The 15,976-nt window shown below is 43.7% G+C and overlaps 1 long non-coding RNA gene across 1 annotated transcript in view; it reads right to left on the bottom strand.

Moving 5' to 3' along the window:
• Positions 1 to 920: 920 nt before the first annotated feature.
• The window catches only part of LOC141146149 (uncharacterized), an 88,437-nt gene continuing 73,381 nt past the window's right edge, over positions 921 to 15,976 (bottom strand). The window contains exon 3 of the long non-coding RNA XR_012244731.1: positions 921 to 1,212. This is a non-coding gene — a long non-coding RNA (uncharacterized lncRNA). The remainder of the gene's footprint in view (positions 1,213 to 15,976) is intronic.

Below are 15,976 nucleotides of genomic sequence, written 5' to 3'. Positions count from 1 at the left end.
TGAGTGAGAGATAACATTATGATCATTGGGTCATTCCTTTACCTAAACTCTTAGAAAGGAGTACAGAAGCCTCGCTTCCTACCCACCGACCGGGGGGGGAAATGTAAAAAGTGGGAGAAAGGCTGCGGTAGGAATAGGGGGGACTCAAGGTCCACCTTCTGAGTGGTTTCATGCCGCCTATGTATGGTACTTTTTTTTTTTTTTTTTTTTTAAAGATGCAAGTCGTCCTTCAGGCGACGTTTGTACCACATCCACAGAGGATGTTTTTTTTCCCAGTGTTATGCCCCGTACACACGGTCGGATTTTCCGATGGCAAATGTGTGATAGGACCTTGTTGTCGAAAATTCCGACCGTGTGTAGGCTCCATCACACATTTTCCATCAGATTTTCCGACACACAAAGTTTGAGAGCAGGATATAAAATTTTCCGACAACAAAATCCGTTGTCGGAAATTCCGATCGTGTGTACACAAATCCGACGGACAAAGTGCCACGCATGCTCAGAATAAATAAAGAGATGAAAGCTATTGGCCACTGCCTCGTTTATAGTCCCGACGTACGTGTTTTACGTCATCGCGTTCAGAACGATCGGATTTTCCGACAACTTTGTGTGACCGTGTGTATGCAAGACAAGTTTGAGCCAACATCCGTCGGAAAAAATCCTAGGATTTTGTTGTCAGAATATCCGAACAAAGTCCGACCGTGTGTACGGGGCATTACTGTCGTGTTAATTTGAAGAAGCACGTGGATGATTTATTCAGTTGGATGTTCCACACATTTTTTATGGACATCTGTTGTGTCTTGTAGAGTTTTATTCATTTATTTAGGATTTGTAGCCTCTTTATATATTGAAGATAAATGCTTCCAATAAATCTTTAGCTAACACAGAAGACAGTTTGTATAGAAAACTCAACAAATATCTAGTAACAGAAGCAAAACGCTTTATTTTCCTTAGTTGTCCACAAGCAGCAGGTGTGAGGAAGATGAACTGTACTTTACTGATTAAAACAATTGACCATGGCGCTTCCTGAAAGGCTGCCGGTGATGCTGGCACCGGCCAATGCCATGGTACTGGCGGTTTCGCTCAGGTTGTCCCGGATTGCACCAATCCTATCCATGTGACTTCCGCTGGCGCTCAAGCTGCCGGTCATTCCTCCTACGCTTCCTTCCCCAATACTGGGATTATGACGAGCCTCGGCTACAGATGTGGCATCTAAACAAAAAACAGACACAGCGTTACAGCAAAGCATAGGATCCTATCCCAGCTCCATCCACCCCCTTCGATCCCATCCTGGCTCCATCCACCCCCACCAATCCCATCCTGGCTCCATCCATCCTGGCTCCTTCCATCCCCCCCGATCCTATCCCGGCTCCATCCATCCCCTCTGATCCCATCCCGGCTCCATCTATCCCCTCCGATCCCAACCCAGCTCCATCCATCCCCTCTGATCCTATCCCGGCTCCATCCATTCCCCTCCAATCCCATCCCAGCTCCATCCATCCCCTCCGATCCTATCCTGGCTCCATCCACTCCTCCGATCCCATCCCAGCTCCATTCACCCCCTCCAATCCCATCCCGGCTCCATCCATTCCCCTCTAATCCCATCCCGACTCCATCCATCCCCTCTGATTCTATCCTGGCTCCATCAACCCCTCCAATCCCATCCCGGCTCCATCCATCCCCTCTGATCCTATCCTGGCTCCATCAACCCCTCCGATCCCATCCCGGCTCCATCCACCCCCTCTGATCCCATCCCGGCTCCATGCATCCCAGCTCCATCCACCCCCTCCGATCCCATCCCGGCTCCATCTATCCCGGCTCCATCCATCCCCTCAGATCCCATCCTGGCTCCATTCATTCCCCTCCGATCCCATCCCGGCTCCAATTATCCCCTGATCCCTCACATCCCGGTTCCAACCACTGTGGCAGGTTAAGGGGGGAGAGCCACATCAATGCACTAGCCTGGCTTAATGCTGGAGGGGGGGTGACACCATTTTTTACCGCACCGGGTGACACCAACCCTAGTGACGCCACTGCCTATAGGAAATACTGAATCACTTTATACTTGTACTAGAAGACATATTCACGTCATTCACATGGGGTGTACTACAGTGTATGCCCACACGGGGGCCACGTTTACCCACATGTGGATGCACAGGCGTGCCATGCATCCCCACTGATGTCAACTGGAAAGCAGCAGCCACACAGCCAGTGCTCCCAAACTGACGGTGTGCATTCAGGCTTGTGCACCCGCATGGATATCAAATTGGAAGCAGCGGCAGTGTCCCAATTGACATCAATGGGACTGCCTGAAGACCTGTGTGGGTAAGCACAGCCCTCACACAGGCATACACTGTAGTATGCCCCCTTTGAACGAGGCCTTAAGGGTGCACCTGTCTGTACATATGGATAGGGGAGTAAAGGCACAGGTTAGAGGACCAGCTGCTGAACAAGAGCTGTGATTTTGAAGAATGGGGCAATAAATCAGTCTCTTTACATTATATCCCCTTGTTGGAGCTCTTCTGGGGGAAAATAGACTATCTGCTCCCCTGGAATCTGTCAGCTGGCAAAGGGTAACTTTGGTACAATAAAAAGCAAACTTCTAAAAGTGCAAGTACAGTCAAAAATCGAAATCCAACTAAGATGACTTCACTTTAATGAACGAAGAGGTGCTTTCTACTTTTACCCAAAGTGTTAGCACTAAACATACCTATTGAGCCGGTTTCATTATGCTGACCTCACTTCCTGTTAGAGTTACAACATTGTATGCAGCGGTTTCAGTTCCACACAATGTTGTCAGCCTTTTTCAGCATTGCCTCCAGTCACTCCCACCAAGCTGCATCATGGTCAGTCACACCAAGTCCCATCCCTCTACGGCAGATACTGCGGCATGACTAGCGGTTACAGCGAGGTTAGGCCAAGCTCACACTTCTCCATTCTTTGAGAAGGATCGCTTTTCAGAGTGTGGATAAGCAGCCACCATCGGGTGTAAAGGACACAATGCTGCTGCATCATGAATGCTTTAGTTATTTATTTTGCGAATGATGTGCAGCATTGACCGTGTTTTATATAGCAGGGCTATATAAAAACACTCAAAAATGACCAATAAATACAGCAAGATATTAAAGTGCTAAATAAACATAATATAAAGAGCCAATAATATTATTATTAATATAGGATCATAGTGTAACTGTGCAATAAACGGTAGTTCAAAAACTGCATAGAATTTCATAAATAATTCAGTCTCTTCAGCTGTGCAAAAACTCCATAGTGTAGTAGCTTAAAAATATGGTATATTTATTAAATATATATATATATATATTAATAAATATACCATATTTTTAAACTACTACTGTGTTTCCCCGAAAATAAGCCCGGGTCTTATATTAAATTTTGTCAGCCAAAAACAAACACACTAGGGCTTATTTTCGGGGTAGGGCTTGCCATGCAATGTGCTATCTTTACAGTGGTTGCAAAATGACAGAATCCCCTTTATCACAAGATCACATAATGCAAAAGGTCTGCAATGCAACAGTGCAAATACCTTCTTCCATAGCCTGCCTGAGCTGTCTTCCACCGCTCTGAGCACTGCAGAGGGAGGGGGGCCGAGATCCCCCGCTGACACCCAAGAGAAGAGGAGATCAGCTGAGCCCTGCTCGGCGCTTCCATGGCCCGCCCCAAGCTGTCTTTCCTGCTCTGAGCAATGCGGGGAGGGGGGCCGAGAATCCCCGCTGAGAGAAGATGAGATCAGCTGAGCGCTAAGCGGCGCCGCACCGAACTAGGGCTTATTTTCGGGGTAGGGCTTATATTGCAGCACTCCTGGAAAATAGCGCTTGTCTTATTTTCGGGGAAACACGGTACACTGTGGAGTTTTTGCTACCCTATGCTTGATATCTCGGATCTGGAGGAGTATTGGAGCAAGGTTATCATAGGGCGCAGACCACACAGGAAGGGAGCCGTGGAAAGCTGCAGTTGTTCCCTGTCCAGCTGAAAGATCTACAACAGAGAGGAAGGAGACACAGCTTACCACAAGTATCTGGATGCCTGACTAGACCCATTGGGGTCTACCTTGGAGGTGAGAGGCTAGAAGCACACTGGGTGTGGATCATTTTAAGGGATCTGCAAGTCATTGTCACATTCAATCCCGTTTTTGCACATGGACACCTTTTTCTTCTACTCCCCCTCCTTTTTGCACTAATTTGCACAACTGAAGAGACTGTGAATTATTTATAAAATTATATTCACAGTTTTTGAACTACCATTTATTACACAGTTGCACTTTGATCCTATAATAATACAATATTATTGGCACTTCATACTAAGTTTATTTAGCACTTTAACCACTTGCTTACTGGGCACTTAAACCCCCCTCCTATCCAGACCAATTTTCAGCTTTCAGCGCTGAAATACTTTGAATGACAATTGCGCGGTCATACAACGCTGTACCCAAATGAAATTTTTAGCATTTTTTCCCCACAAATAGAGCTTTCTTTTGGTGGTATTTGATCATCTTTGCGGTTTTTATTTTTTGTTTAAAAAATGTAAAAAGTCCGAATTTAAAAAAAAAAAAATTTTTTTTGTTATAAAATTTAAAAAAAGGTAATTTTTCTCCTTCATTGATGTATGCTGATGAGGTGGCACTGATGGGTGGCAGTGATGGGCACTGATGGGTGGCAATAATGGGCACTTATCCGTTACACTGATAGGCAGCACTGCTAGGTGGCACTGATTGGCACCACTGATGGGCATTGATAGGTGGCACTTGTGGGCATTGATTGGTGGCACTTGTGGGCATTGATAGGTGGCACTGGTGGGCACTGTCAGGTGGCAATGGCAGGTGGCACATATGAGGCATTATTGCCTCTTCCTCTTCGGGACCGATGTCCCTTGCTGATGAGCCGGTGATCGGCTTTTTTTTTCTCCTCGCACTGTCAGCGCGAGGAGAAAAAAAAACGATCACAGAGCTTTTGTTTTGATCATGTGATCAGCTGTCATTGGCTGACAGCTGATCACATGGTAGGGGGCCGGGACCGGCCCCTTACTCGGATCAGTGATCACCCGAGTCTCAGTGACTTGGTGATCACAGCACGCTCCACGCTCGCCCTGCAGGGCGCGTGCACAGGGGAGGCCGTCATATGACGGCCTCCTGGGAATTCAGGTCCGCGCTGTAGCTGTCATTAGGCTATAGCGCTGATGTCAACTGGTTAATATCTTGTTGTATTTATTGGTCATTTTTGAGTGTTTTTATATAGCGCTGCTTCACTTAACTGTTATAATTTATCATTTGGTGTTGGTGACACTTCAGAAGTTCAGCAGCTTTATACATATTGATTTACACACACTCACATATTTTAATCGTTATACACTTTGAGTAGCGCACAAGCACCCTAATGCCCCGTACACACGGTCGGATTTTCTGATGGAAAATGTCCGATCGGATCGTGTTGTCGGAAATTCCGACCGTGTGTGGGCTCCATCAGACATTTTCCATCGGATTTTCCGACACACAAAGTTGGAGAGCAGGAGATAAAATTTTCCGACAACAAAATCCGTTGTCGGAAATTCCGATCGTGTGTACACAAATCCGACGGACAAAGTGCCATGCATGCTCAGAATAAATAAAGAGATGAAAGCTATTGGCCACTGCCCCGTTTATAGTCCCGACATACGTGTTTTACGTCACCGCGTTTAAAACGATCGGATTTTCCGACAACTTTGTGTGACCGTGTGTATGCAAGACAAGTTTGAGCCAACATCCGTTGGAAAAAATCCTAGGATTTTGTTGTCGGAATGTCCGAACAAAGTCCGACCGTGTGTACGGGGCATAACTTTTATATATTGGCCGTGTTTGACGCGCTGTTGCAGCGCAGACCTATTGACCAGAACAGTATCAAGATTTCTACATTTTAGAGTGTTCACTAAAAGTGAGGGGAAATCTTCCAACGGGGACACCTGTTCCAGTGACCACTAACCAGTGGAAAATTCCCCTCGCCGTCTCTTGTGTATTCAGGACAGGAAGTGAAGGGAAATCACCCGAACATGAAATAAATAAAACAGGGGTTTTAACAATTTTCTACTCTAGAAAAAAAAATGTTTTTAGCTATACATACATGTATAGCTAAGAAACTGGAGAACACAGAAGATATCGTACAGGAAAATGATTTTAAACCATGAACTTGAGAGTTAAAGGGTTGCATGTTTTACCTATATTTAAGGTTTAACTTGTTCAGCATCTACCTCCCCTCTCCCCTTCTGTGACATTGGGCCAGGGATCTTCTCCCCACACTTGTGGTCACGATTCATCCTCACAAGGCCACGTCATTCATTCAGAGTTCTGTGGATGAACTACAATTACCATAATCCATTGCGGTGACAGCTTGTAGTTCTCAATGAACTACCAGGGCACTGATGAACGCTCTGGTAGTTCATTAATCTTCCTGTCATTCAGTAACTGCGTGTCCATATCAGAGGTACAGGCAGACAGCTACAAAGACAGTCTGCAGGAGCCTTACACTTCAATCTGCTGATTGTGGGTGCAATGCTTTAACCACTTCAGCCCCGGAAGGATTTACCCCCTTCCTGACCAGAGCACTTTTTACAATTTGGCACTGCGTCGCTTTAACTGCTAATTGCGCGGTCATGCAATGCTGTACCCAAATGAAATTTGCGTCCTTTTCTTCCCACAAATAGAGCTTTCTTTTGATGTTATTTGATCACCTCTGCGGTTTTTATTTTTTGCGATATAAACGGAAAAAGACCGAAAATTTTGGAAAAAAAAATGACATTTTCTACTTTTTGTTATAAAAAAAAAAATCCAATAAACTCAATTTTAGTCATACATTTAGGCCAAAATGTATTCGGCCACATGTCTTTGGTAAAAAAAAATGTCAATAAGCGTATATATATTGGTTTGTGCAAAAGTTATAGCGTCTACAAACTAGGGTACATTTTCTGGAATTTACACAGCTTTTAGTTTATGACTGCCTATGTCATTTCCTGAGGTGCTAAAATGGCAGGGCAGTACAAACCCCCCCCCCAAATGACCCCATTTTGGAAAGTAGACACCCCAAGGAAATTGCTAAGAGGCATGTTGAGCCCATTGAATATTAATTTTTTTTGTCCCAAGTGATTGAATAATGACAAAAAAAAAAAATTACAAAAAGTTGTCACTAAATGATATATAAGTAGACACCCCAAGCTATTTGCTGAGAGGCATGTTGAGTCCATGGAATATTTTATATTTTGACACAAGTTGCGGGAAAGTGACACTTTTTTTTTTTTTTGCACAAAGTTGTCACTAAATGATATATTGCTCACACAGGCCATGGGCATATGTGGAATTGCACCCCAAAATACATTTAGCTGCTTCTCCTGAGTATGGGGATACCACATGTGTGGGACTTTTTGGGAGCCTAACCGCGTACGGGGCCCCAAAAACCAATCACCGCCTTCAGGATTTCTAAGGGTGTAAATTTTTTATTTCACTCTTCACTGCCTATCACAGTTTCGGAGGCCATGGAATGCCCAGGTGGCACAAAACCCCCCCAAATGACCCCATTTTGGAAAGTAGACACCCCAAGCTATTTGCTGAGAGGCATGGTGAGTATTTTGCAGCTCTCATTTGTTTTTGAAAATGAAGAAAGACAAGAAAAAAAATTTTTTTTTCTTCTTTCAATTTTCAAAACTTTGTGACAAAAAGTGAGGTCTGCAAAATACTCACTATACCTCTCAGCAAATAGCTTGGGGTGTCTACTTTCCAAAATGGGGTCATTTGAGGGGGTTTTGTGCCATCTGGGCATTTTATGGCCTCCGAAACTGTGACAGGCAGTGAAGAGTGAAATCAAAAATTTACGCCCTTAGAAAGCCTGAAGGCGGTGCTTGGTTTTCGGGGTCCCGTGCGCGGCTAGGCTGCCAAAAAGTCTCGCACATGTGGTATCCCCGTACTCAGGAAAAGCAACAGAATGTATTTTGGGGTGTAATTTCACATATTCCCATGGCATGTTTGAGCAATATATCATTTAGTGACAACTTTGTGCAAAAAAAAAAAAAAAAAAAATTGTCTTTTTCCCGCAACTTGTGTCACAATATAAAATATTCCATGGACTCGACATGCCTCTCAGCAAATAGCTTGGGGTGTCTACTTTCCAAAATGGGGTCATTTGGGGGGGTTTGAACTGTCCTGGCATTTTATGCACAACATTTAGAAGCTTATGTCACACATCACCCACTCTTTTAACCACTTGAAGACAAAGCCCTTTCTGACACTTTTTGTTTACATGAAAAAATTATTTAGAATATTAAGAAAATTACTTTGAACCCCCAAACATTATATATTTCTTTTAAGCAAATGCCCTACAGATTAAAATGGTGGGTGTTTCATTTTTTTTTCACACAGTATTTGCGCGGCGATTTTTTTGGGAAAAAACACACTTTTTAAAATTTGAATGCACTAAAACACACTATATTGCCCAAGTGTTTGATGAAATAAAAAAGATGATCTTAGGCCAAGTACATGGATACCAAACATGACATGCTTTAAAATTGCGCACAAACGTGCAGTGGCAACAAAATAAATACATTTTTAAAAGCCTTTAAAAGCCTTTACAGGTTACCACTTTAGATTTACAGAGGAGGTCTACTGCTAAAATTACTACCCTCGATCTGACCTTCGCGGTGATACCTCACATGCATGGTGCAATTGCTGTTTACATTTGACGCCAGACCGACGCTTGCGTTCGCCTTAGCGCGAGAGCGGGGGGGGGGGGACAGGGGTGCTCTTTTTTTTTCCTTTATTATTTTTTTTGCTTTTTTATCTTATTTTTAAACTGTTCCTTTCATTTTTTTTTTTAATCATTTTTATTGTTATCTCAGGGAATGTAAATATCCCCTATGATAGCAATAGGTAGTGACAGGTACTCTTTTTTGAAAAAATTGGAGTCTATTAGACCCTAGATCTCTCCTCTGCCCTCAAAGCATCTGACCACACCAAGATCGGTGTGATAAAATGCTTTCCCAATTTCCCAATGGCGCTGTTTACATCCGGCGAAATCTAAGTCATAAAATGCTCGTAGCTTCCGGTTTCTTAGGCCATAGAGATGTTTGGAGCCACTCTGGTCTCTGATCAGCTCTATGGTCAGCTGGCTGAATCCCCGGCTGCATTCTCAGGTTCCCTGTTGAGACAGGAGAGCCAAAGAAAAACACGAAAGATGGTGGGGGGGCATTCCCTCCCACTGCTTGTAAAAGCAGTCTAGAGGCTAATTAGCCGCTAGGATTGCTTTTACATGAAAGCCGACCGCTGGCTAAAAAGAATGATACCAAGATTATACCTAAACCTGCAGGCATCATTCTGGTATAACCACTCAAAGTCGTGAATTGCGTACCTGAAGACAAAAAAATGGTTAACAATAAAACACAGTAAACGGTAAAGTATAAAAAATTGCATACCTGAAAAGCAAACATGATAAAACATAATAACAATAAAACATTGCAGAATAGAATACAGTAAAAAAGAGCAGAACACTAGAGAGAGAATAGAGAGAGAGAACAATGAAAGACAACTATTTTTTTTTTATTTTATATATTTTTTTGTGTTTTTTTTGTTTTTTTACACTTTTTTTTGTAACTGTAACTTTTATAATTGTAACCGGTTCCAGGTTCGGGTCTCTCAAAATGCGATGGCATCTTGGGAGACCCTCTGAAAGTGCGCCTAGTCTGTGCAATGCTGTACCCTACGCTAATACGCAACTAGTGCATGGTAGCGTTCAAAACATTCACCAATGCAAAGACCAAGATTGTCAGGACAGGAGGGACAATAATAGCGGGTGTCACGCCTATATCCGCGCTTGCTACAGACACAATATCTTTTTTGGGGGGGTTCGTTGGGTAGGGGTACTCAGGAGGACATAAAAATGCCTCTCATGCAGCCGACTGCATTTGGTTGGGGATGTCAATGGGGGAAGTACGGGCGCTGCAGAAATGGTGGGTTCCCAATTAGGATTGGCGAATGCAGCAGGAAGGGCACTATGGGCACAATGGGCCTGTGTTTGTCTTCTTGGTGGCAGCGGGACACTACTTGTGCTTGCCTCCTCACCAGCTTGAACTGCACTTATGGGACTCGCCACGTCACCAAGTGTTACTGCAGTGCTGGTTTGACTACGACCGGGGTGTACTAGGCCGCTGGTGCTTGCCAGTTCACCAAAATGCTACCAAAAAAAAAACTGTTAGCGTTCAGATACTATACCACTAAGGGAGGCGTATGCTGCGTGCGTGGGTGTTAGCGGTACTGGCGCTAATCTGACGCTGCCTGGAGCGACGCATATCACCGCCGGGCGATCAGTGGGCTAAACCTTTAATAGGTAATAAAAAGCGGGTGCCCTGACACTATAAAAAATAATCGAACAAACCAGTGTCACCCGTAACGGTTATACGGTGATCACTGGTGAAAGGGTTAACTAGCGGGCAATCAAGGGGTTAAAACATTTATTAAGTAGTATATGGGGGTCTCTGACGCTATAAAATGCTGATGGCGAACCTAAATATTTACCTTCCTAACTAGCGTCACCAGTGACACTAATACAGCGATCAGAAAAACGATCGCTTAGTGACACTGGCGACGGGGGGTGATCAAGGGGTTAAAACTTTATTGGGGGGGTTAGTGGGGTATCCTAGACCTAAAGGGGGCTAACACTAACTGCCCTACCACACTAACTGTCACAAACTGACACCAATGCAGTAATCAGGAAAAAAAAAAAACTGCTTGGTGTCAGTGTGACGGGGGGGGGGAGGGGTGATTGGGGGGTGATCGGGGGGGGGGATCGGGGGGTGTTATGTGTGCCTGGCATGTTCTACTGAGTGTGTAGTGTTGTGCACTCACAGTGAAGTCTTCTCTCCTCGGCGCCGGAACGGAAAATACCGAGCCGAGGAGAGATGACATCATTTCCTTTGCTGCTGTTTAGCATACAGCAGCAGAGGAAGAACCTGATTGGCTGGCAGCGATCGCGAGGGGGGGGCCACGAATGGATGGCCTCCCCATCACCTCTCATCGCTCCCAGTCACAAGCTGACCGCCTCGGGCACCGGGGGGGCAATCGGACCCCCCCCACCCGCGGGAGGCAGATCACGTACAGGTACGTGATTCTGCCTGCCCGTGCCATTCTGCCGCAGTATATCTGCGTGAGGCGGTCGGCAAGTGGTTAAAAAGGCACCTAAAACAAATTAAGGCACTTTTGTTACCTACAAAAGGTGTGCATTTTTGTTAACTTATCCATTAAGAATTGTTTGTTATTCATACTCAGAGTTAGACCCACCTTGGAAAATGGCAGCTGCCATTTAAATTCTGATTGGCTGGAACAGAATACTACACTTTTGGCCCGTACACACGATCCGAATATCGTACGAAAACGATCGTCCGAGGAAGGATTGTACGATATTCGGATCGTGTGTACACTACTTTCGACAGCCGATCACGACCGTTCATCCGATATTATTCGATCGGACATACCCGGACGTGATAGGCGTATTCTGATGTGAAGTTTTTCAACGGGAAGGTAATTTCATCAAGGTGGCTGTGTGCATTATTGTAGGCTCAATTTCCCAGCGATAAGTAACATTTAGGTTTCTTACTGTTTTGACCTAAAGATTTTGCATACCTGTAAAGGGTGTCACGACTGAAAAATGTTGAGAAAAACTAATCTATATATATCTTAAATACTTTTAGTTTTACTGGTCTCAGGCAAGCATGCAGGCAGTAAGGTCAATCTCCTGATCTGCATTTGTTGTCAGAGTACTAAAGCTACTGAATCAGCATGGCAGCCAAGCAACTAGCATTGTTAGGAGAGGTCAGCAATGGCTGCCCAATATTTCTCTTGACAAAAATTCACTCAAGAAGAAAACAACTGGATAATGGATTGTACACACAGGCCAGGCACAAGTGACTTCTGGCAGCTTTCAAACAGCAATCTGACCTTTAAAATCTCCTTTGTTCTGCTCAATACAGAGGTGTTAGTTCTTCTACAAATATACCACAGTGAATACATATGGTCCTGCAACTTCTTATGCCGCGTACACACGACCGGACTTTACGGCATACTTTGCCTGGCGGACTTTTCGACTGACTTTCCAAATGAACGGACTTGCCTACACACAATCAACCAAAGTCCGACGGATTTGTACGTGATGACGTACGACCGGACTAAAACAAGGAAGTTCATAGCCAGTAGCCCATAGCTGCCCGAGCGTCGGTTTTTGTCCGTCGGACTAGCATACAGACGAGCGGACTTTTCGACCGGACTCGAGTCCATCAGAAAGATTGGAAACATGTTTCATTTCTAGGTCTGTCGAACTTTTGGGGAAAAAAAAGTCAGCTGGAGCCCACACACGATCAAATTGTCCGACGGACTCCGGTCCGCTGAACCAAGTATGCTGTAAAGTCCGGTCGTGTGTACGCGGCATTAGAGACTATAGAATTTTATCTACAGGGAGAGAGCATTCAAGCTAAACAATGGAAAACTGGCTGAAGTTTTCCATATGGGCAGTCTGAATTCTAAGCATTCCCCTCTAGAATTTTTTTTTTAGATATCTAGAGTTCTCAGGAGGTGGTCAGCAATGGCTGCCGACATCTTTTCTCAGCACAGCTAATCTAAAATGTTTTTTTTTATCTACGGCTTTAGGAAAGGGGAAAAACAAACCACTTGGCCAAAGACAACATGGAGTACCTACGTGCTATAAAAAAAAAAAAAGGGGAAAGTTTTATTAGGGGCCGACTGACAAAATTAAAGGATAAGATCCCCTTTGGGAATATGTTACATTTTCCACCTGTGAATTAATAACTACAAGTACAGACAGTCTTGGCTGCTGACGGCTTGTAGTTCCCAATGAACTACCAGGGTGCTGGTGAGCACTCTAGATAGTTCATTGATCCTTCCTGTCATTCAGTACATGCCTGTCTGTACATCTGGCAGACAATACGGTACTTAGAAAGTCTCCAGGCTGAAATTTAAAAAAATAATAAATGCATTGTTTTACCTGCAAAAGTGCATTTATTATTATTATTTTTATTAAAAAATAAATAAATAAATAAATAAACGTATCCTTTTGGGCCAGTTCACACCATGCCCACATCTGAATCAAACAGGAACCCGCTGTGCATTCCTGTGCAATTCAACCCGCAACCTACATTTGTGATCTGCAGCGGGTGTCAATAAAAAGTTAACGACACCCCAAACACAGGGCGTTTGCCCACACCGGACTGCGTGGTGCATTTGTATTATGCGATCCAGTTAGTGCATGCACTACTTTTGTTGCGGTGCGATTTTAGCCCATTCAAAATGAATAGCCTGAAATCGCACCACACCGAACTGCACATGTGTGATTTCGATGCGGGCGTGGCGTGAACCGGCCATAAATATTGGAACTTCATTGCTGAAATATCGCCCCAAAGAATTTCCGAATTCTTCCCCGATCCTTCAGCTCTTACATTTTAGGACACCTTCATTTCAAAAGAACGGGCAGCAAATATACAAAAATGCATTCTTGCGATGTCTGAAGATGAAATCTTGGGTGGCTGACTTTGAACTCGTGACAAAACACACAGTCTGAAAATAGTCACCGCATTTTACAATTTCTATTCGGAGCCTCCAAAGCCGCAATTGTCTTACAGGACACAGCAGAGCAAATGCTATAAACAAGAGCTGCCAAGTTTTAGTCCATAAAAGGTGGCTGCCATTATACAGAGAGGACAAGGACTTATTAAAAAGGTGACAGCATTGTGAAAAAGAAAAGAAAAAAAAAGTTTTCTTTTACCCCAAACAGCCTATAATCACTGTTTTATGCCTCAACTCTAAATGTAAAAGCTCTGCCACACAGCACAGTTCTGCCTAGCAGATTTTTCCTGCAGTTACAAGTCTTGTACCTCCCCCCCTTTTTTTTTGCTGGCTAGCTTGTAAGTGTTCTGGGAAAAACTGAGCACACTTACCGGCAGAACTTGTCTGCTCCGTATTCTAAAAGCGTGTTCTAAATCTCCTAGATTGTGATCTCTAATGAGCAGGCCCCTCTGATTCCTCCACTATTGAATTGTATTGTAACTGTACTGTCTGCTCTAACATTGTAAAGCTCTAAGCAATCTGTTGGTACTATATAAATCCTGTAAAATAATACAGTGGAGTGGTTGCCATTTTTGTTAAGCTTGTCCCTCCCCAGGCTATGACTAGAAAGTGAGAGAATAGGAAGAAAATGAGCTTCTCTCCACCACTCTGCTCTCTCCTCCTATCAGAATTCAGGATCGACCGATATCGTTTTTTTGGTGCCAATACAATACTGATATTTCGGCCACCTCTCCTGCCGATAGTTGATATTTTTTGCCGATATTTTGTACATGTAAAAAAAAATTTAAACTGTCATTTTACATTTTTTTATTTTACTTATCACTGTCATTGTCGTCACCAGGATTGTAAACATCCCTTGTGACAGTAATAGCCATGTGAGAGGTACTCTTTATGAAGGGATCGGGGGTCTATAAGACCCCAAACCCCTCCACTGCACTTCAAAGTATTCAAACCATCAAGATCTGCGTTTTTGAATAATTTATTTTTTAAAACTGGCGCCTTTAAGATGCCAGTAATCCGGGAAGTGATGTCATGACATTGGGTCTTGGATCTAGTAATCCAGAAGCAAACAAACCATCGGCTTTATTTGGATCTTCGACCAGCCGGCGGACGTGCTGGCTGGTAACTCAGCCCTCCCTGTGAGATGGAAGCGCCCGGGCGAGTGACAAAAGGCGGCGGGAGGGGGGGATGTCCCCTCCCACTGCTTGTAACAAAGCCAAGAGGCTGCTGAGCCACATCTGTTGTTATTACAATAAAGCTGACCATGTGCTCTAAAGAACGGTACTTGAAAAACCTTGAAGCAATATCGGTCAGTTTTTTTGACCGATACTTCTTAAAAAGTGATTATCGGCCGCCGATAATTGGTCAATCCCTAATCAGAATTTCCCTTGTTAGCGCGTCAGTACTACGGCATATATGATTAGCACTTTCTTTTTTAATCCCCAGTCTGAGCTCTACTCCACAGGACTGCAAGAGACTGATGCAAATTCACATTCTGTTACACTCCTTGGGGAAAAAATGTACTAAATGTAATGATATAATAATGAGCAGCATTATTGGGAAAAATTAAGAGATCATTTTATCGCCTTTGCCTCTCCAGTATTTTATGTGGCCTTCCACTTCTGGCCTTAACAAGAACTGTGCCTGTGGTCTTCCATTTCCTCACTATGTTCATCACAGTAAACACCCTACAGCTTATATCTCTGCGATAACTTTTTGTAGCCTTCCCCTAAACCATAATGTAGAACAATCTTTGTTTTCAGGTAATTTGAGAGTTGTTTTGAGGCCCCCATGTTGCCACTCTTCAGAGGAGAGTCAAAGAGAACAACAACTTGCAACTGGCCACCTTAAATACCTTTTCTCATGATTGGATGCACCTGTCTATGAAGTTCAAGGCTTAATGAGCTCACCAAACCAATTGTGTGTTCCAAATAATCAGTGCTAAGTAGTTACAGGTATTCAAATCAACAAAATGACAAGGGTGCCCAAATCTATGCACCTGTCTAATTTCATTTTGATGCATATTGAGCATTTTCTGTTACTCCAATAAACCTCATTTCACTACCGAAATATTACTGGGTCCTTCAGTTATTTGATAGATGAAAATTAAATTGCTGATCCAAACACCCAAAAATGTATAAATGACAATCTTGGAAATTGTCAGGGGTTCCTAAACTTTTGAAAATAAAAAGTAGCGCATAGATTGTGCCAAAAGTGTTCAATCAAGAAAACAACTGAAAAAAACAAATATCCACAAAAAATAAACATAACAGTGAAAAAACTTATAAGTCTTTCAATATAGGTGAATAAAGTCCTATCGGTGAATGGGGAACAAATAACATGGAATGTCCCACTGAAAACCATGCGTGGATACGG

This window comes from Aquarana catesbeiana, linkage group LG05 (genome assembly GCF_042186555.1).
Source record: "Aquarana catesbeiana isolate 2022-GZ linkage group LG05, ASM4218655v1, whole genome shotgun sequence".
Classification (NCBI taxonomy): domain Eukaryota; kingdom Metazoa; phylum Chordata; class Amphibia; order Anura; family Ranidae; genus Aquarana; species Aquarana catesbeiana.
The sequence above is the reverse complement of the archived record's forward strand: the minus strand, read 5'-3'. Positions and strand labels throughout refer to the sequence as shown.